The sequence below is a fragment of the Rosa rugosa genome, chromosome 7 (genome assembly GCF_958449725.1).
Source record: "Rosa rugosa chromosome 7, drRosRugo1.1, whole genome shotgun sequence".
Classification (NCBI taxonomy): Eukaryota; Viridiplantae; Streptophyta; class Magnoliopsida; order Rosales; family Rosaceae; genus Rosa; species Rosa rugosa.
The window spans coordinates 40,056,347-40,078,662 of NC_084826.1; positions in this window are offsets into that span (position 1 = coordinate 40,056,347).

The window sequence follows — 22,316 nt, forward strand, 5'->3', positions numbered from 1 at the left end:
AGATAATCGCTAGTATGTTCCCCTACTATATCAGATTTCCTTGGAATTTTACTTTTCTACTGAAGCCTGCTAAGATGTCTCATTATGTTTTTCACACACTAACACACAGATAATTTAAATTTGAGAACGTCCACTTTTGCTAGAGGCTAATGTCAATAGTTTTCTAAAGGTAGATTGTTGAATGTGTTTCCACAACGTACAATTTTATCATTTACTGCTTAGGCATGCTGTTTAATATCTAGCTTAAGATCTAAGTTAGATCACATGTTAAATATGACTAGTGAGGAATCATACATCAAAATGGCTTTGTTCAGTATATTCATTTGAACACAAAGACTAGAAATTGTTTCCCGCCTTGTCAAAATAGTAGGCTATTCTATTTAATTTCCCAAAAACTTGGTTTGAAACATCTAGATGATCAACAGGTTTTGTGTCATAAATTTATCCTTTTAAACATATTAAAACGCATATCAATTTTGTGGACTTCTACTGGCTTACAATTTTGTGTTATTAGTGTGCAGTGAGATAGATGTTTCTTACAATAATTTTCTGAGAGCTCTGAGTCACCTTCTTGTACAGAAAACCCGTAAGAAGTTTTTGCATTCTAGTTGGCATAAATGGCACACTTTTTCTTTTTGTGAGATACATCAGTCTTTATTTCACCCCTATCTTGTTTCTGAACCTAACTGATTTGGAATGTATTAGGAACGTGTTCAAAAGCTTTTCTGAACGTGATAACTCGTAAGTTGATTTGATGAATGTTGAAGGAAAATCAGTTTTGTGTGTGCCTAATCAAACTAGGTGTACCTACATGTACGTTTGCAAAGCATAATTAGCTATAATCAGCCACACTCATCGTACCGCCAGAGGTACCAACTACCGTCAAAGGAGTAACCCACAGATAGGCAGCCAGGCGGGCCACGGCCTGAGCACAAGAGTTCCCCGGGATCACCGCTGACGCGCCGCCACGCACTCTGCCAAGACGGCATCAGAAGCTACTGAAACTGGGAACTGAAGCACATCAGTCCCACATCGAAAACAAAGAGAAGATCAAACCTCTCCTCACCAATAAAAGGTCCTCTCTTCTCTCTTCATTAAATACGCATTAACTACTCATTTTATTATTGTGCTGCCTATATATCAACTGACTTAGGCATCGGAGAAGTGAAGACCGCCCAACGCGGTCTCCCTCTGACGCCCTGTCTTTGATTTGGCAGCCAGCAAGAATCACCAAGTATACAGAGTAGCGGTCCGCCCGCCGGACCCGCGTTAAACGAAGGTTTGGCTACCGCCAGACTTTGAGCATTAACATTGGCGCCGTCTGTGGGAACCCTTGAACAAAAGGTCATCCCATCACAACTACCATGACTAGCGGTAGCGGGGGAAACGCCGATGAGCAGGCAGACCAATCCGCCATCCCCCAACCATCCAATCCAGCGGTAGGTGTTAACCGCGCACTATTCAACACCCCAACTAACCCCGGCGGTGAGACGAATCCAAGCAGCAGCCGCCCACCAGGCCAGGACCTCGCCGCCATGTACGAGCTGGCACTGGCAGACCTTCACAAGGCAAACAGAGAGCGTGAAGAGGAGCGCAGAGAGAAGACCGAGGCCCAAAAGCAGGTGGCTACGCTGATGTCACGTTTTGATGACCTGAAAAGGACGTTGGAAAGAACCGCCAACCCGGCACAGAGCGAGCATTCGCATAGCACAAGGCGTAGTCATCCCAACGCTGGTACAGATGCAGGTCCCGTTGGACCCCCCTGAACTACTGGGGATGGGACCACCGCCCATTCCCCAACTCATGTTGGAACAGGAGGCAGAGTCGGTACCACGCACCAACCGCTCGGAAATTAGGGCAAGAACTGAGCGTGATCCGCCTGCGCTAAGGCGTAGGCAGACCCAGCGGAGTACATACGCCGGACCCGCCGGCGACGCAACAGCCCAAATTCTGGAGAGGATGCAACAGTTGGAACAAAGGTTGGTCCGGGCGGAGTCGGGCGCCACGCCGCCAACTCAAAGTCCACTTTTCACGTCCAGACCAGGGCCCTTCACCGCTGCAATCCTACAAGCTATCAGGCCTGCGTACGCAAAAACTCCAAAGATGTCGCATTACAGCGGTACAACCGACCCCTTCGTCCACATGGACACCTTCAAGAAGGTCACCAACAACAAGGGATTTGACGACCCCACTCTGTGCCACTTGTTCAGCGAAACACTGGACGGAGAGGCAATGAATTGGTTCTTCGAATGTCCGCCAGGATCCATTGACTCATTCAACGCACTATCACATACCTTCCTCTCCCGGTTCATCTTATTGTCCGCCGGACATCATAACACGAGTCAGTTGTTCAGCGTCAAGCAGGGAGAGAATGAATCACTAAAGGCATTCGTCACAAGGTGGCGAGCGGCAGCATCTCAGTGCCGCGATCTGGACAAATCGATGGCATCGGCGGCCTTCAAGCAAGGACTCCTCAAGGGGCCGTTCCTCTATCACCTCAACTACAATCATCCAAACGCGGCATATGACCATATCATGAGTGAGGCGGTCATTCACGCCCAGGCGGAATTCATTACATATGGAGAAGTCCCACCGCCACCGGCAACGCCAGCAAAGGCAACACAGCCCACCTCCAGTCATGAGACCGTCAATAAAGCACCCGCCGCATCGCCAACTGACAAGAAGAGGGAATGGCCACAGGGCCACTACCAGAACAAGCGGCAGAAGGATCAATACAACAAGGGCAACCGCCCAACCCAGGAAGATAACCGCAACAGACAAACGGAGTCTTCTCAGCGGTATGCAGTGTTCACAGTCCTCACAACCTCGTACGAGGAAATATACAATCAGTGCAAGGATCAAATCCTGCCACCTCCTCCAGCAAAATACCCAAAGACGGGCAAACCCAAAAACACCGGCAGATGGTGCAAATACCATGAAGACAGCGGCCACAATACCAACAGCTGCAACGCACTGAAGACGGCAATTGAGACCTTGTACCGTGAAGGCAAGATGGAACAGTTCAAGGTGCGCCAACCGCCACCCGTGATTGCCAACGTAGAGACGTTGGGCCGCATTAACACAATCGACGGCGGTGCTCCAATCACGGGCTTGTCTCACAGAGCCAGGAAGCGTTATGCACGCATTAATCACCCAAAGGAGGTCTGCCATATCCGTTACGAGAGATCCGCCAAAGTCCCAAAGGTGGGTTGGGAACCTATTACATTCTCTGAGGAGGAGGAGCGCGGGGTGCACCTACCCCATGATGACCCCTTCTTGGTCGACGCCATTCTTGCCAGGTTCTCAGTGGGGAGAATATTGGTAGATAGCGGTTCCGCTGTCAACGTCATCTTTAACGGTTGCTACAGCCATCTCAAGCGGAATAACAAGTTGCTCCAGGACCATGAGCCACTGCTCAGCTTCTCTGGTGACGTCACACAGCCGCTCGGTTCTGACTATATGCGGTTGACTATTGGCGCTAGTCCATGTATGGCGGAGGTACATACAGAATTCATAATCGTTGATTGTCTCAGCTCATATAATGCCATCCTCGGACGACCGGCGCTCAACAAGCTTAAGTGCATTATCGCCGGATACATGCTTCTCATGAAGTTCCCCACACCTAACGGCACGGGCAGTGTGAGGGGAAGCCAGCAATTGGCACGCGAGTGTTATTCAACGACCATGGCACGGTCAGTGCACCGCCATGATGTCCTGACAGTGGGAAACCAGGCACCGCCACCAAATATCTTCGAGGACCTTAGGGATGAGGAGGAGAAGTATGTAAGGAAGGAGCCGGTCAACCCGGACACATCCTTGAAAGTTGTCCGCATCTCAGACGAGCACCCTGAGCGGACAGTCCGCATAGGCGCCTAACTAGACCCAGAAGTAGAGGCAGAACTCATTCAATTCCTACGTCATAACGCCTCCGTCTTTGCATGGTCCTACGCGGACATGCCAGGTATCTCCCCTGAGATTATCACTCATAAACTGACCATCAAACCCTCTTTTTATCCCATCAAGCAGAACCGGAGGGCCTTCGATGAGGAAAAATACCGGGCAATCGGAGAAGAGGTCGCCAAACTCCAGGACATCGGATTCATCCGCCAAGTCATCTATCCCCAGTGGATCTCAAATTTGGTGATGGTCAAAAAGCCCAGCGGCAAGTGGCGGATGTGTGTTGACTTCAAAAACCTCAACAAGGCATGCCCAAAGGATAGTTTCCCGCTACCCAGTATCGATCAGTTGGTCGATTCAACCGCCGGACATGAGCTCCTCAGCATGATGGACGCTTTCTCCGGATACAATCAGATCAAAATGCACCCCAGCGACCAGGAATGCACCACCTTCACCACCGACAAAGGCCTCTACTGCTACAATGTCATGCCTTTCGGTCTGAAGAACGCCGGTGCCACTTACCAGCGGTTGATGAACGCCATGTTCGCGGAGCATCTGGGAAAAATCATCGAGGTCTACGTGGACGACATGCTAGTTAAGAGCATAAAGGCCGGCGGACATGTGGCAAACCTCAGGATCATAGTAACCATTCTCTTGGCCTATGGTATGCGCCTCAACCCGGAAAAATGCTTCTTTGCAGTCACCGCTAGCAAATTCCTGGGATACATTGTCAGCGAACGGGGCATCGAGGCTAACCCAGACAAGGTCCAGGCCATCCTTGACCTGGCGGACCCCGAGTATAAGGTACACGTCCAGTGCCTCCATGGCAAGTTAACCGCCCTTTCTCGATTCATCTCTCGACTCACTGATAAGTGTGCCCCATTCTTCAAACTCCTCAAAACAACGCACAAGAAGGTCATCGACTGGAATCCAGAATGTCAGGCGGCGTTCCAGGGCCTGAAGGAATACCTGGCGGCAGTCCCTCTCCTCTCTGTCCCTGTCCAAGGAGAAACCCTATTCATATATCTGGCGGTATCCGCGTCAGCGGTAAGTTGCGCAATTGTCCGAAGGGAAGGCCAAGATGAGCTCCCGGTTTTCTACGCCGGCAGAGGCATGAACGGAGCAGAAACAAGGTATCCTCCCTTGGAGCAACTGGCCCTTGCACTTATCGTTGCCGCCAGGCGCCTCCGCCAATACTTCCAGGCCCACACGATCCATGTGTTAACCAATCAACCACTGAGGCAAGTAATGCAGAACCCTGAACACTCGGGGCGCCTCAGCAAGTGGGCCATCGAGCTCAGCGAGTTCGACATAGAATACAAACCAAGAACCGCCATGAAGGGCCAGGCAGTGGCGGACTTCATCGCTGAACTCACCAAACGTCAACCTGAACCCGGTGTAGAGATATTACCCGGAGCGAAAGTGGTAACCGTCGGGGAGGCAAGTCCCCTCCAGTTGGATTGGAACCTACATGTGGACGGATCCGCCAGCGCCAAGGCCAGCGGCGCCGGAGTCATCCTAACAGGACCCGGGGGACTGAACGCGGAGTACGCGTTGAAATTCAACTTCAAAGCTTCAAACAATGTGGCGGAGTACGAGGCACTTATCGCTGGTCTACTCCTCGCCATTGACTCAGGGGCTGACAGCGTCAACATATTCAGCGACTCTCAATTAGTCGTTAACCAGGTCAACGACAGCTTCCAGGCCAAGGACCAGCAGTTAGCGGCATACTTGGGATATGTCAAAACGTTGCTAAAAAAGTCCAACTTCCACACCATCACACAAATCCCCAGGGAAAAGAACGCCAAGGCTGATTCCCTGGCGAGACTGGCAACCGCCCAGCCACATAAAAGTCCAGCGGACACAAAGGTGGAATGCCTTGACAAGCCAAGCATCACGAAGACCCTAGCAGAGATCTTCAACATTGAAATCAACCCCAGCTGGATGGACGAGATCACTGCATACAAGCGCAGCGGCACATTACCCGAGGATAAGGTCAAGGCACGCCAAATTCAGCGGAGAGCAACCCGCTACAATATCCAGAATGGCAAGCTTTACCGCCAGGGGTTCACTCACCCCAACCTCCGCTGTTTAACCCCGGAGGAAGGAAAGGTCGTGTTGGAAGGAATCCACGGCGGGGAGTGCGGAAACCACTCGGGCGCTAGATCCCTGGCCAATCGCATAATGCGACAGGGCTACTTTTGGCCTACGCTCGGTGAGGACGCCCGGCAGGTGTCAAGATCTTGCCACAAATGCCAGCAGTTCACCGATCTCCCACATGCGCCGGCGGAACCACTTTCAATCATCATCGGTCCATGGGTTCACTCTACATGGGGCCTCGATTTGATGGGAAAATTCCCAACCGCCAAGGGACAGTTCAAGTACATCATTGTTGCTATCGACTACAACAGCAAGTGGATAGAGGCAGAGCCACTGACGGCCATCACTACAGCCAAAGTCATTCACTTCCTCTGGAAAAACATTTACTGCCGCTATGGTGTCCCACATACAATCATTACAGACAACGGCACACAGTTCAACAACGAGGAACTCATTTCATTCACCGCCAACCTGGGCACCAAGATGAGCTTCGCCTCTGTCGCCCACCCCCAAACCAACGGCCAGGTCGAAGCGGCAAACAAGATAATCAAGAAACTGCTAAAAAAGAAACTCGACACTGCCAAGGGCTTGTGGGCGGAAAAGCTTCCAGAAGTGCTATGGGCCATCAGGACGACTCCATCCTCCGCCACTGGTGAAACCCCCTTTTGTATGACGTTCGGAACTGAGGCCGTTTTGCCCGTCGAGGTAGCTCAACCCACCGCTCGGGTCGAGTGCTACCACCCAGAGACCAACGGCGATGGCATCAACCTGGACTTGGACCTCCTAGAGGAAAAACGACACAAGGCCCATTTGCAAAACCTGCAAAACAAGCAACGAGTATCGCGTTTCTACAACGCCAGAGTCAAGGCCCGGAACCTCCAACTGGGGGACTGGGTAATGAAGGAAGTCATTCCAGCACCAACAAAACTCCGCCCAACTTGGGAAGGTCCATACAAAATAGTAGAAGTCGTTAGCCCAGGCACTTTCTACTTAATGGACAAGGATGGCGTCACTACGACCCACCCTTGGAATACCGAACACCTTCGGTATTACTACAAATAGTCATGTCGCTACCCAGGAGCATCTTGACTTAGCTAAATTTTTGTTCAATATTTAGCTAAGGGAAGCTACCCAACAGGTACATCCCCACTTTTGTTAAACACTGACCAGTCAGTTATCAATGAAACGAGGAATTATTCAAACCATTGTTACCAAGTCTAGCACTGAGGGCAGCTGGCAACGCCAGCAATCGTCAGCGGACCACGTCCGCTACGTTGTGCACTTGGACCAATCTTAATTCCTTTAATATTTCATTGATTGCAAAAGAAAATCCCAAGTCAAAACTCTAGCGGTATAGACATGTCATCACACAACGTCAAAAAATCCATACTTCATATATTCAGGGCTGGGACTCCCCACCCAAAAAATGTTCCTTACATTCAAAAAAAAAAAAAAAAGAGTACATATATTTTCAGCCTCAGCGGCTACACAATCAAAACAGAGCACGTCCGGCATGTCAGGGGTTGGCCCCGGCGTCGCCTACTTCGGACTGCGGCGGCTGTCCGCAGCTTGTTTGATCAGTCCCTCGAGCAGTGGGACTTGGCGTCTCTATGGTCCCATCCGCCGGAGTATGATACCCACTGCCTGAGCTGCCACCTCCTGCTGGGGGACTGGGTACTGGCGGGGGTTTCTTCGTCGGCCCTACATTTTTTGCTTGCGGCGCCTTGGGCAGGGACGCCTTGGCCCAGTCAATGGCACCCTTCGCTTGCAGCATCTCGACATTCGCTAGGGCGCCGGCCTTCGCCGCTTCATTCATCGCGTTTTTGTATTCCGCCGACTGCTTGAAATTCTCCACAGCGGCGGCGGCGGCTCGGCTTCCATCGTCCCTCAGCCGGGTCACTTCACCCTCCAGTCTCTTCACTTCCCCATGCCTGGCGGCAGACTCCCGCTGCAGGATATCAATTTTCTTCTCCTTGGCGGCCATACGCTCTTGCAGCAAGGCCTTGTCTTGCTCCAGCTTGGAGACTTGATCATTTCGTTCTATGTCCCGCTGGATGGCCACGTCTAGCTTGCCTCGAGCGTCCGCAGCGTCACAGTCCGCCTTCATCAGGCGTCGCTCCACATCCGCCAGCCTGTCCTTGGCCTCCGCCAGCTCCCTCTCAAGCCTCTTAACCTCCTCCCGGAGCTGTCCCTCAATTCGGGGTTGCTTGGAGGCCGCCAAGAACATTTCGTTCAGCCCAACCGCCAGGTGCCCAAAGGCTGAGCTAAAGGGCGACTGCTCGATCGCCGTTGGCCGCGTCATCCCTGCCAGACCGCCGAACCCCAACCGCTCGCACAGGTGATAGAGAAACTCCCGCTCACTGTCGGTCATGAACTCGGTGAAGGCAGCGAACGAGTCCAGATCGCTCACGGGCATCTCTCTCTCGGCCGTCACAGGGGCCTTCGACGGGTCTTGTCGGCTCTTCTTCTGCCTATGGACCTCGAGGGTCTCGTCATCATCCTCCTCCCCGGCCGAATCGCACTGGCGCCGCCTCCGCAGGATGGACCGTGTATCTCCAGTGGGCGCAGCCCTGGACCCCTTCGGCGGTTGTCTCTCCACCGCAGTAGCGGCAGCCCCCACTGGCGCCACGACTTTTTCTCTCTGTGGCCCACGTCGAGTGGCAACCACTCTTTCCTTCTGCGGCACGGTAGAGGATCCCTTTTTTCCCCCGCCCGCTTGTCCATCCGCCTGCACGCTGGGCAGACCGTCGGCTCCTAGGTGAGAGTGGTGCGGCATGGGCAGCGTCACCGGAACCTCGGATGCGCTCACCTCCAGCGTCTCCGGGTTCACAACTGTCATTTGGGCCGCCTCGCCTGAAGCATACATTGCCTCCAAGAAGTTGTCTATCTCCGCACGGTCCATGGCTTTGTCAAAGGCGTCACGGCTCGCTTTGTTGCCTGGCGGAGTCTCTGAGAACATGCAAACACCCGTTAACTTTAACCAAGTTACCAAGAGATACAATGTGGCGGAGATCTCTTACCAATAGCGCGCGTTAGCTGCTGATCGACCAACAGCTCCCAGCCGGTGAGGAGACGGAAGTCCAGCAAATTACGATTCTTCCAACAGCCTTTGATGCGCGCAACACGGCACTCTTCCCCACGCGTCATGTTATAACGCAGTCCCGCTACAAAACAAGAAACAAGGCGTCAGTACAACAGTTGAAATACATATACGGTAAACCGCCAACTATATTCAGCGGAGATCGACGGACAACCTCGGATTGGTTGAAACTCCGACTTAATCCTAAACGTCGGTTCCCCCTCGTTCGACCCCGACTGGTACTCCCACCCTGTCATTGCCACGCAGAACGTCCCCCGCAAGTAGGACATCGAATCCCTCAGATTCTCTATCAGCTTGGGCGCTCCCTGCCGGCGGCTCAAATTTACTTGCCCTCTGCAACCTTGGCGATTCACGTACACCAGTTCGTAGAAGTGCAGTACCTCCACCACAGTCGGCCCCTCGCACCCAGATAGCCGCCACAAAGAGTTCATCGCCAGCATCAACCGCCACATGTTGGGACAGATCTGCCCAAAGGCGACGCCGAACTCGCACACCAGGATCTGAAGGTTGGGTACAAGCGGCAACGTCACTCCTTGGCGGAATATTGCCTCGTGAACGGCGGCGAACCCCGCTGGAAGAATTGAGGCCTTCTCGTCCGCCGTCGGTTGACGAAGTCTCACCACTCCCGGCAGCCGATATATCCGCTTCATCCGGTTGACCGCGGCGGCAGTCATCCTACCTCCCGCCTCGTCGACGGGGGTCCCATCCTGGAGAACCCACGCCGACTCTGTTTCCTCCCCCGTCACGTTTCCCCCGTCGGCGGAACCACTGGCGGCACTATTACTTGCTAGCCGCTCCTCACTCCTATCCCGCGCAGCAGCTTCCTCACCCGCCCTAGAACTCTCCGGACGCGACGTACGGCCCATGACAACTTCCCAGGGTATGGTTTGCAGCGGCTCGATGTCTAGCGGCTCTGGCAGTGAGGTTCCTGCACGGGCAGACGGACGCAACGAGTCAATAAAAACCCTATCCGCCGCACTGATTGACACGTCAGACCCGGAGTCCTCACTGCTCGAGATCTCTACGACGTTGGCCATCCCAAACCCTAAAACCCAAATCAGTTAGCCCACAGAAGGATCTAACCTATCCCTATATCAGGTATAGCACAGAAACACCACGAACAGCTACCCAGAAAAAAAACCAAAATATGAACAAACCCCCTCAACCCAGATTCAACCATCTAGCAAAACCCTAACTGACAACTCTCTGTCAAACACCATAACCTACCCCCAAATCTCATCTTACACCCCCGACGAACATCAACAAACCCAGTTCACACACCAATCCCAGAAACAAGCACCAAACCCATAAATCGACAAAAACACGAAACCAAAGAGAAGGATAACCAGAACACTAACCTCAGTCGTGAACTCTCTGGCGTGCTGATGCTCGCTATGCCCCGACGACGGAAGTTTTCGTCTCTCCGACCACGAGAACTCCACCAACGCGCGGCACTCTCTCTCTGTAAATCTCGGATGGGCAGAGCTTGAAGACGACTAAGGTTCGAATGGATTTTCAGATTGTCCCTTCTCGCTGCGTTCCCCCCCTTTTATGTCCACATCAGAGGCTTTTTGGCCGTCCGCTAGAAAACGACATCACACCCCAGCCGTACACGTGTCCCCTGTTCGCACTAACCCTCCGGGTTAACCGAGGCGTCGCCTCGGTTACGAAATCCATCATTACTCGCATTAATGACGAGAGGACGGCCAGACTGAGGAGACGCGTCTCCGCACGCTAACCCTCTAGTTATTTGCCACGTGTCAAGGCGTCTCACGGAAGCAATCCCAGGTACGCCCTTCTCCAAGTGACGGTCTCCGCTGAGCGAAACCCCGCCAGCGGAACTTCTCACTTGTCTTCTCCAAGTGACGGTCTCCGCTAGGCGAAACCCCGCCAGCGGAACTTCTAACTTGTCTTCTCCAAGTGACGGTCTCCGCTGAGCGAAACCCCGCCAGCGGAACTTCTCACTTGTCTTCTCCAAGTGACGGTCTCCGCTAGGCGAAACCCCGCCAGCGGAACTTCTCACTTGTCTTCTCCAACTGACGGTCTCCGCTGAGCGAAACCCCGCCAGCGGAACTTCTCACTTGTCCTCTCCAAGTGACGGTCTCCGCTGAGCGAAACCCCACCAGCGGAACTTCTCACTTATCCTCTCCACGTGACTGTCTCCGCTGAGCGAAACCCCGCCAGCGGAACTCACCTATCTTCTGCAAGTTACCGTCTCCGCTGGGCGGAACCTCGCCAGCGGAACTTATCACTAGCTGTTATTCACGAAGTCTCCTAACAGCGGCACTTCTCCCTTGTCATCATACAAGCGAGGCGCCTTCCGCTACACACCTCTAGCGGAAACCCCTTTTATCTGGCAAGTCGCATACTTTATTCAGCGCGGTACCACTCAATAAAGTAACGCCAAGCACGTCCACTGGACGCTGTTTACTGCTATAAACCAGCGGGGGGACACCCGCCAGCGGCGGATCCCGAGGCCACGCCTCATTCTGACAAATGACCGCCACGCGGCATTACAGTCAGATTGTCCCTACCGGACACGGGGACTAGTCAACAATCTACGAAGGCCCTGATCAGGTACGTTGACCCCCGTCACTCGGGTACTAAAGATTGGGTTCGCTACCCAACACCCTCTGCTCCGTGCAGCTCCCCCTCACCAAACAAATTTTGCGACCGTCCGGAGGTCCATCTTAGCCGGGGAGTGGGGGACTCCCTGGGGGGCCTCGCAGGGGCCCACCCGAAAGGGTATAAAGCGTTTGCTCAGTAATATCCATGGTTGACAACGCACTGACGCTAATTATGCTTTTGCAAAAGTCTAGCGGAAGAAAACGCTTCAAACCGCCGATCAACTCCCCAACCAAGATTGCCCTCCTTGACTGGGGACTTGGGGGACTTGTACCTACATGTACGTTTGCAAAGCATAATTAGCTATAATCAGCCACACTCATCGTACCGCCAGAGGTACCAACTACCGTCAAAGGAGTAACCCACAGATAGGCAGCCAGGCGGGCCACGGCCTGAGCACAAGAGTTCCCCGGGATCACCGCTGACGCGCCGCCACGCACTCTGCCAAGACGGCATCAGAAGCTACTGAAACTGGGAACTGAAGCACATCAGTCCCACATCGAAAACAAAGAGAAGATCAAACCTCTCCTCACCAATAAAAGGTCCTCTCTTCTCTCTTCATTAAATACGCATTAACTACTCATTTTATTATTGTGCTGCCTATATATCAACTGACTTAGGCATCGGAGAAGTGAAGACCGCCCAACGCGGTCTCCCTCTGACGCCCTGTCTTTGATTTGGCAGCCAGCAAGAATCACCAAGTATACAGAGTAGCGGTGCGCCCGCCGGACCCGCGTTAAACGAAGGTTTGGCTACCGCCAGACTTTGAGCATTAACACTAGGAGTAGTAATAGGAGAGAAGGTTCTAGAATTCCTAATCCTACTCGGATTAGTATTCCTTGTAACATTAGAATATGTACTTTGTAATCCCTATATATAGGGCTCCTATTCTCAATAATATGATTACAATTCTCTCTACAATCTCTCTCGAATCTATTTTACTTAAACACGTTATCAGCACGAGCTTTAACCACAAACCAAACACCCAAAAATCTTCTTCCTCACCGCAGCTCCTAGTCCACGCTAGCCTCACCTGCGCCCCTGTGCACGTATCCCTGCTGCCCCTGCAGCACCAACGCACACCAACTGCATCCTTCTCCTTTCCTGTGCACGTTTGTCTGCTTACAAGCCCCGAAACGTCTATTTTGGAACCTCAGATCAAAATCCTTTCTTCATCAAAGTTGTTCGTCTCTGTCTCTTCCATCTGACCTCCGAATTTCAGCCTTATCGGAGTTGTTTTGAGACCTGTACACCAATCGAAGTACAAGCTGTTCAGAAGAGAATTTGTTCCGAATTTCAACAAGTTTTTAAATTAAAGTTGCTGCTTTCTGAATTTTAATTTCTCCTTCTTTTTCTTCGGGGACTTGCAACCTCCCTTCTTCTACATCCCACCTTTCTTATAACGTGGGTTCGATTCTTGAGAAAGCGGAATCGTGGGGATTCACGCAATTAACGAACTAAGAGCGTTCGTAAGACTTCGGACTAAGAGCGTCCGCAAGCATCGATTTATGACCATATAAACATCATTGTTTCGGTCTAATCCAAATATTCTTGGAAATCGATTTCTTGGTAGCTTAGCTCGGAAATCTTATTATTAGTTTTCGTGGAAGCATTGACTCCGAAACTAACTTGTTCTTGTTTCATCTTTTAGGATGTCAAACACGAACAAACTCGATTTTGTTCCATTGGATTATGCAGGCAAAGGATATTTAGACTGTGCCATTGACATTGTGACCCATCTTACTGCCCAAGATTTATTGCATACAATCCAAGAGCTTTGTCCTATAGAAACAGCTCCAGACCCTCAAACTGAGAAAGATAATTCCAAGGCACTTGCCTTCATGAAACGTCACATGGATAGTGACCTACAGTTTGAGTTCATAAATGAGGATAGCACCATAAAGCTTTGGCAAGCGCTTCGCGAACGATATGGCAATGTTCGTGACTCCATCATTCCGAATTTAGAAGCAGAATGGAATGATCTTCGCTTCTCTGAATTTGACACTGTCATGCAATTTTATTCGGAAGCCCACCGCATCAAAACGACGATGCGTCTCTGTGGAAAAACAATTACAGAAGACCAATTGATTGAGAAAACCCTCAATACCTTCCCCGTCCATGCTATGAGGTCCTCTAATTTATTTCGGACTCATGTAAATGCTAGACGGATCACAAGTTTTCAACAGCTTATTGAAGCTATGGCCACTGCTGAAAGACATGGCAACGAGCTTGTGAAAAGAGAAATTGATAGGCTTCAAGATAGCCATCAAGAGCATCGTCCTTTGGCTAGAGAAAGTCGCCATCGACGTCATGATCCATACGATCGAAATGCTCAAGAAGGTAATCGCCTAAGGCGACAATCACACAACCTTAGGAGGCGTGATTTTGAGGGATGAAGGGTTGGAAATCATGGAGCCAACGTTGGCCATGGTCATCATTTTCCAACGCCACCAGTCCTAGGGACTACGCATATTGCGCCAATGCGCCTCAATCAAGGGAGAATCCTCTTTATGGTGTCTATTTTTGATATGGAACGTCTGATCAATGGACCTGAATTTGCAATGTACCTACAAAGGTAGTCGCATCATGGTGATCAAGACATTGAGTTCACAAAGACTTTAAATCTGGCGATGAAGACAAAATGCCGCAGATTTTTATTTAGAACAGTCTTTTATTTTTTCCAAGAATTATGTAATGGCAATATGCCTTAGTCAATAAATGACATTTTGTATTAACTCTTTCTCATGTGGCGCATCGAATTAAGTATGATGTCTAGGAAAGTAATTGAGATTACTTAAGAGAGCCTCGCTCCACCGACATCTCTCTACTTCCCTGGTCATATTTGATTGGAGTTACCAAACGGATAGAGTGACTACGATTTGTCTACGATTTGATTTTTTTATGGATTAGATTTTGGTCACGAAACTTTGATGTGTAATCATTGGCTATTATTAATAAAGTATCGATTTATTTTATCTCATGTCGTAGATTTATTTTTCGAACTTTATTACTTCAAAGATATAAGAGACAATGGTTTTCATGTGGAAACACATTGTGAGAATGGACAAGAGTTCCTTTGCATCACCTCTAACGACTACGGACATAAAAGAGTCTTAGAGAAACTTATGTGTCGATCTAGTGGGTTGTATGCAACCACTATTCGCATAATTGAATCCAATCATGTTATGAGAGATGATTTATGGGATTCTGACACATATAGGCTTTGGCATGACCATTTGGACACCCAAGTCGTGATATGATGATCCGTATATTAAAGACTTCACACGGACATCTATTTTTCAGAACGAAAAGAAGTAAAAACCGGATTTTCGTCCCCCTGCGGCCTCAGGGTGGCATTGACGCCACCAATGCTTTTTCTACTCCAAATTTTGCTTCTACAGTCAATTGTGACTTTGTGGCTCAACCAAAATCCTCAATGGTTGTTTCTAAAGCCCATCATTCGTCCTGCAAAGCCTGCTCTTTAGCAAAATTAGGATCGAGACCGTCCTATGCAAAGCACACTAAATAAAATATACCATTCTTGCAAAGAATCCAAGGTGATATTTGTGGACTTATTCAACCACCATGCGGACCATTTCGATATTTTATGGTGTTAGTTGATGCATCGACACGCTGGTCACATGTCATGCTATTGTCCACAAGGAACGCTACATTTGCTAAATTCCTAGCACAAATAATTAAGTTAAGGGCTCACCACCCTGATCATCCTATTAAGTCTATAAGATTAGACAACGCTGGGGAGTTTACATCAAAAACTTTTGATGATTATTGCATGTCCATTGGGATTGAAGTTGAACATCCAGTTCCTCATGTTCACACCCAAAATGGTCTCGCAGAAGCCGCCATTAAACGACTACAAATGGTCACTAGGGCATTGGTAATGCGCACCAATCTTCCTATTTCTGCTTAGGGCTATGCAATATTGCATGCAGCTGTGCTTATTCGTATGAGGCCTACTGCCACTCAACCCTTTTCTGCGTCCCAGATGGTGACTGGGTATGAGCCTAATGTCTCACACTTACGCATATTTGGGTGTGCAATTTATGTGCCTATTGTGCCGCCACAGCGCACCAAAATGGGTCCTCAACGACGATTAGGCATTTATGTTGGATATGATTCCCCAACAATTGTCCGCTATTTAGAACCCTTGACAGGCGATCTCTTTACCGCTAGATTTTCGGATTGCCACTTCGATGAGACAGTCATCCCGTCGTTAGGGGGAGATAAGAACATAAATGTTCAACAGGAACGACAGGAATTGTCGTGGTCTGTCCCCACTCTGTCTCATCTTGATCCCCGAACCGCACAGTCCGAAATTGAAGTGCGGAGAATTCTCGATCTTCAGAACATAGCAGAATCGATGCCTGATGCGTTTTCTGATATCGCTAAAGTGACGAGATCACACATACCTGCTGCAAACGTGTCTGCAAGGATTGATGTCCCTAAAATTAGAGGACATGACGCCATCTCAAGGGCAACTGAGCGTGGTGCCAACATCCCCCCTCACAGTGATGGTGACGTTGTGGCTAGGTCCATGGCTCCTGCCAGGAAGCGCGGGAGGCCCATAGGTTCGATGGATTCTCGCCCAAGAAAGAAAGCGAGTTTGGCACAAAATAATCCATTAATCATCGATGTAAATAATCTATCTCATGAGAATATTCCGGATTATGGTTATGTCCAAGAGACATCATTGGGGGACGCTCCAATGTCAGAACCAATTCCAGAGAATAGAGAGATCTCCATGAATTACACTAGTGTACATGAGATGATGGATAGAAATTCTATGGCAATTTATGATGCATTTGCATATCATGTTGCAAAAGGAATCATAGAATATGATGATATCGAACCTCGCTCTGTCGAAGAATGTCAACGAAGAGTGGATTGGCTTAAATGGAAAGATGCGATCCAGGCTGAATTGGATTCACTAGCAAAGAGACAGGTATTTGGGCCTATAACGCAGACACCCCTAGATGTAAAACCTGTTGGCCATATATGGGTCTTTGTTAGAAAGCGTAATGAGAAAAATGAGGTGTTTAGTTATAAAGCCCGCCTCGTGGCGCAAGGTTTCTCACAACGCCCTGGAATCGACTATGAGGAGACGTACTCTCCCATAATGGACGTAATAACGTTCTGCTACCTTGTCAGTTTGGTAGTTTCCGAAAACTTGACATGCAGCTTATGGATGTGGTTACAGCATATCTCTATGGGGATCTAGATTCAGAGATATATATGAAGGTTCCAGATGGACTTCAATTACCCAAATCAAGTGGCTCTAAACCACGGAGCGCGTTTTCAATAAGATTAAAATGCTCACTATATGGATTAAAACAATCCGGACGGATGTGGTATAAACCGTCTAAGTGACTACTTGATTGGAAAGGGATATATTAACGATGAAATATGCCCATGCGTGTTCATTAAAAGAACAAGTTCCGGATTTGCAATCGTAGCAGTTTATGTCGATGACAAGAACCTAATTGGAACTCTAGATGAGTTAAAGGAAACTGTTAAATATTTGAAATCCGAATTTGAGATGAAAGATCTTGGGAAAACACGGGTTTGTCTCGATTTAGAACTCGAGCACCGTAGTGATGGGATTTTGATCCATCAGTCTGCAAATACTCAGAAAATCCTAAGGCGCTTTAATGAACATAAAGCAAAGCCTGTGAGTACTCCCATGATTGGTCGTAGTCTTGAGCCCGGAAAAGATCCGTTTCGTCCAAAGGATGAGGACGAAGAATTACTAGAGGCCGAAGTGCCCTATTTAAGTGCAATAGGCGCATTATTGTACTTAGCTCAATGCACAAGACCGGACATCTCATTCGCAGTGAACTTGTTAGCTAGATATAGCTCTGCGCCAACACGCCGCCATTGGATTGGTATAAAGACAATCTTTCGATACCTAAGAGGTACGATTGATATGGGCCTATTTTATCCCTACAGAGAGAAGAGGAATGACTGAAAAATGGGATCGAACCCCATTAAGCATGGAGCCACCGTCCACCATAACATAACCACCGGCCATGTTGTCGCCGCCAGCGCCGCCACCACCCATGGTGGCCGGCCTCACCCTACTCCCCTCCATCAAAATGACAACAATATTTTGATGGGTTTTGCTAATGCAGGGTACCTCTCTGACCCTCACAAAGGTCGCTCCCAAACGGGTTATGTCTTTACCATGGGAAGAACTGCGATATCTTGGAGGTCTACAAAATAGACCCTTGTTGCTACTTCCTCAAATCATGCAGAGATTATTGGTCTACATGAAGCTGTGCGTGAATGTATATGGCTAAGGTCTGTAATTAGACATATTCAAGGAAGTTGTGGTTTGAAGTCTACCACGGATAAACCTACATGCATTTATGAGGATAATACAGCTTGTATTGAACAAATGAAGTTAGGTTTCATCAAGGGCGACAACACCAAGCACATATCGCCTAAGTTCTTCTATAATCAGCAACAACAATCACTTCTAAAGATTGAAGTAAATCAAATCCGATCAGAGGATAATGTAGCTGACTTATTTACTAAGTCGTTACCTAAATCCACCTTTGAGAAACATGTGAAGAACATCGGATTGAGAAAGTTATCCGAACTCCCACGATTGTAGCAATCAGGGGGAGATATCGACATCAGGGGGAGTTATGATGTCTACATGTTCGATCTTGAAGAGTAGAGGATGTGTTGTACTCTTTTTCTCCTCCTCGAGCGTGTTTTTGTCCCACAGGGTTTTTCACTCGAGCAAAGTTTTTAACGAGGCAACGAATGAAGCGTCACCACCAAGTTTGAGCGGCACAAGGGGGAGTGTTGAAGGAAAATCAGTTTTGTGTGTGCCTAATCAAACTAGGAGTAGTAATAGGAGAGAAGGTTCTAGAATTCCTAATCCTACTCGGATTAGTATTCCTTGTAACATTAGAATATGTACTTTGTAATCCCTATATATAGGGCTCATATGCTCAATAATATGATTACAATTCTCTCTACAATCTCTCTCGAATCTATTTTACTTAAACAATGAAGATATTTTCATTTTTTATAATCATTTTTTTTAACTTTAAGTTTACATGAACTGATTTTGTACTACACCATCCAGATTATATGCAGAGTGCCTGAAGAGCACTCCATGTCCAAAAGGTACCATTTTCCACTTAGGTTCAGAAAATGATTATGATGTAAATACTTTAGTTATCCAACTGCAGTTTCCTTTTTTCAATAGATAACTATTTTTCAAAATAGAATATGGCATGTAATATAAATTTGCATTTGCATTTGCATATGTAGTCACAGAAATGGTTCATAACAATTTTCATTTAAATTCATATGGTTTTTTTGCTTTCCCCTCCTTTTAATTGACAGATCAGTACTCATTGCATATCAATTGTGGTGGTAAAGCAACCACCATTGGAGGAATCAACTTTGATGAGGATCAAGATCCAGGAGGTGCAGCACATTTTGTTCCTTCAGGGCCTATCTGGGGATTCAGTAGCACTGGACATTTCTAGGATGTCAACACCACCTCTAAAGACTACATAGCAACTAATATATTGAAGGAATGGATGGATTTCAAAACTTTTTAATTAGTGCGGAATAAGTTTAACAATTAAACTACTAACTAAACATAAAATCCATTCCTTTAACCCATGATCTTGGCTTATTGTGATATGTATATAAACATAGCATGCATGGTAAGGAAGAACAAAGAGGGAGTTTATGTTCTACTCACCCTTGGAGCGTGATTTTAATCCGATCCAAGTGAACCACCAAAGTTCCTCTCCTTGATCTCTCCTTGTGTGTGTTTCCTCCACCTTGAAGCACCTTGAATTAAGAACTCCTTCTTATACTCCTTCTTGTGCTTGTAATCTCCTCCTTGATGTAACAAGTAAAGCCACAAAAATATATGGCCTCTAAGGATCTTCACCAAGTGAATCAAGAGATGAAGAAAGATGAAAGAAAAGAAGAAATTATGCAAGTGTTCTTCTTTCCTTTAATTTCTGAAAAATGGACCAAGAGAGAACTCTCTTTCTCTCTCTCTAATCTGAAAATAATAGTGTGGAGACACTCACTTTTCTTTGTCCATGCTTTCCCTTTTATATAATAGGAAATAACTCCAATTACTAAAAGAAAAATATTGACTTTCATAAAGCCAATATTTTGGCTGGTCCATACATGTTATTGGGCACTAAAAATGTGTCTTGGGCTTTCATTTAAATCTCATTTAGTGAAGCCCAAGTCCACACCAAAAAACCCGACAATCGTTTAGGCCCAATAGGTTCGGTTTTACCCGAAAATCCTAATTATGTTCAAATAATAAATCTAATTAATTATTTGCTCATAACCAACTCTTGTTTAATCTTCTTCATATACAATCTCAATGATCCACTTATATGGTGTGCGATCTCTTAGGTTCTAATTAACAAGGCAGTGAAGTTTATAGAAACCATTCTATTTTGTTTACGAATCAAAAACTCCATTTTTGATTCTCCCTTGTTATTAGGATAATAAATGTTTATTAATCCTCGGGGACTTCACAAGTCATGAGTGACGTCTTGCAACATATCATGACTACCCTAGTTAATGTAGAATGACAAAGAACCTATTCAATTGGAATTACAATACAATACGGTCCTTCTCTTACACTATGTTCTAAATCACATCATCGGGGTATGGAATTGATATGTCAATCCCCTAATGTGATTTTCATTCTTATGTGATTCTTAGAATGTGATTAAAAACTCCTTTTTAAATCTCATTCAATGCTTTGGCCAAAGACTCATTGAATCACATCTTTGAACATACACCTTATTTACTTAAGGATAGAGATTCCTTGTTGTACACTCACATGTCTCCATGACCGAATTGATTATACCAATGAATGCATCTATTATATCCATTAAGGGACACAATGTTATTGCATCATCAAGAGATAATCCATTCACTCATAAGACAACTATGGTGTCTCAGGTCAAAGGACTAATTTGTATTATTGCAATTTAGAGTTCAAGTTTGACATGTAAGTAAGATTCCATACAAGAACTCTAATGATCGCGTTCAGTATACTCTTTAAGTTAAGAGCACCCACATACTTGTATTAGTGTCTCTACACAAATGACAAGAGACATATCATCCTCCATATTGAGAATACATAGTATGTGCTAGTCTTTCCGGATTATCAATGTCCAAGTGATAATCCTATGACTAGGAACCTTTTAGGATAAGAGTGTGAAAGAGTAAATGTCTCACACATCTAACTCTTTAGATTACTTTCTCTTTAACTCATATTCCTTGGACCTTGTTCAATCAAATATTAAGTATAAGCAATGAACAATAAACTTGCCCTTTTGAATAATAATAATTACAATAATAATTACATCAAAATGATTGTTTTAGGACACAATTCCTTCAATCTCCCACTTGTACTAAACCCAATCAGCCATGAAACGTACACCCATCTTCTCAAGATGTTGTTCTAGCTTTGCTTGTGATAAAGGCTTAGTGAATGGATCTGATATGTTATCAACAGATGCTACTTTGAGAATGTTAACGTCTCCACGATTAACAATCTCCCTTATGATATGGAAACGTCTTTCGATGTGTTTGGATTTTTGATGAGACCTTGGTTCCTTGGCTTGAGCAATTGCCCCATTGTTGTCACAGTAAAGTGGAATCGGTGACTCAATGGTAGGAACAACATCAAGTTCAGTGATGAACTTTTTCATCCAAACTGCTTCCTTTGCAGCCTCTGCAGCTGCAATGTATTCTACCTCAGTAGTGGAATCTGCAGTAACGCTTTGTTTGCAGCTTCTCCAATTTACTGCACCTCCATTCAAGGTGAAGACAAACCCCGATGTGGATTTTCTGTCATTCACATCAGATTGAAAATCTGAGTCTGTGTATGCTTCCACTTGCAACTCTGATTGCAAATCACCACCTCCATAAACGAGGAATAAATCTTTAGTCCTTCTCAAGTACTTAAGGATATTCTTAACAGCATTCCAGTGTTCTAAACCTGGATTGGACTGATATCGACTAGTTATGCTTACGCCATAACTGATATCAGGTCTTGTGCATAGCATCGCATACATGAGGCTCCCTATTGCAGATGCATATGGGATCTTGCTCATCTTTTGCACTTCCTCAATCGTTTGTGGGAACATTTTCTTAGAAAGGTGAATGCCATGTCTGACAGGCAGAAAACCCTTCCTAGATTGTTCCATGTGAAATCTATTCAGCACTTTGTCTATGTACAAGGATTGAGATAATCCAATTAATCTTTTTGATCTGTCTCTATAGATCTTTATTCCTAGTACATAGGCAGCTTCTCCAAGATCCTTCATAAGGAAGGTCTTGGACAACCAAACTTTAATTGAAGATAACATTCCTACATCATTCCCAAAGAGTAGGATGTCATCTACATAAAGTACAAGGAACACAACAGCACTCCCACTGACCTTTTTGTAAACACAAGGTTCATCCATGTTTTGTGTGAAACCAAAAGATTTGACTGCATCATCAAAACGGATGTTCCAACTCCTTGAAGCTTGCTTGAGTCCATAGATGGACCTATGAAGCT